This window comes from Echinops telfairi, unplaced genomic scaffold (assembly GCF_000313985.2).
Source record: "Echinops telfairi isolate 266 unplaced genomic scaffold, ASM31398v2 ScPeMD7_7447;HRSCAF=8485, whole genome shotgun sequence".
NCBI lineage: Eukaryota > Metazoa > Chordata > Mammalia > Afrosoricida > Tenrecidae > Echinops > Echinops telfairi.
The window spans coordinates 153,545-154,894 of record NW_022111347.1 but is presented as its reverse complement, the minus strand read 5'-3'; positions in this window follow the sequence as shown (position 1 = coordinate 154,894).

Here is a 1,350-nt window from a genome sequence, read left to right as displayed (position 1 = left end):
TAACCCCTGGATAAATACAGGTATAGATATTGTTATCTGTGGTCATTGCACAAACCTGCTTTTTGCCACATAATTTGAGGTACGCACATGCACACATACCCAAACACGCACGCAAGCACGCACATACCTGCAGATGCCAGACAAACCTCCAATGGCAGCGTCTTAAAGTGAAATTGCCCTGCAGGTGTCCATGGGAATGCGCACATCTGAGCATCTCCAACAAGTTGATCAAAAGGGACTCCTAATTGACCTCCCCAGTGTCACATTCAGTGTCAGGGCTCTGGTTGCATCAGTGCAGCTGCATGTGCCTCCTACATTACCGGTTGTTGTCTACAAAGTGATGTTATGCACTTCTAGGCTGAGACTTTCAAGCAACATCCTAGACAGCCTGCCTTCACAAAGGCTGGTGAAGTATATTTTGAATGTGTCCCACCAGCACGGTTGTACTCAGAGGGATCAGTGAAGGGAGTTTTGTTGGTCACTTAGTTCATTAAATGTACTTTCGTCTCAAGTCTGGCGATTGGGACCATGAGAACAACATATTCATAGGCTGATCCAGACAGGAAGAAATAAAGAAGCAGAACCAGAGTTACAAGAGGATAAGACTACACTGAGCACTCAGGAGACTACATCGCTCACCTGCGGTGTATGCATGTGTCACATAGCCTTGGCTTTGAGACCTCATGTGATATTTGTGAAACGGGGTATCCACAACATGAAAAGTTGACTCTTCAATCACTTTGGCACTTCACATGGTTTCCTTGCAACCAGAAATTCACAGTTCTTCTCAAGGCCAAAGAAAGTTTTGGAGACTATTTTGATTAAAAATAAAACAAAAAAACTAAAGAAGAAAACATCGAAAGACATGTGCAAAATTTTGTTTGTTGTGGAAATGTCTATAATAGTAAAACAATGGGAACAATCAAAAACTGACTCTAGAGGGATGGCTAAACCAGCTTCTGTATTTATACAATGGATTGTTATGGAATATTACTTAAAACATGATGAGTCTGTTAGTCATTTTAAGACATGGACTTAGTAAGAGAATATTAAGATTAGGAATGTTAATCAATCTCACAAAGACAACTATTTTATGAACTCTTTATTATAGGAAATTAAGAAAATGTAGTTTTCATAGGAAAAGATAGGATTTTACGGATTAAAAGGGTGATGGAATATGGTAGCGGCAGTAAGAAGAAAGGGACAGAAATTTTTATAAGAAAAGACAGACAAAAAAAAGAACTGTGTAAAGTGGGGGAGGAGGGGAGAACACTGGGTCACGTTTACTGATTTGACTTGATGAGATGGGCAGGAAAAATACACAGAAAATGTTTTTATTTGAACTATTGT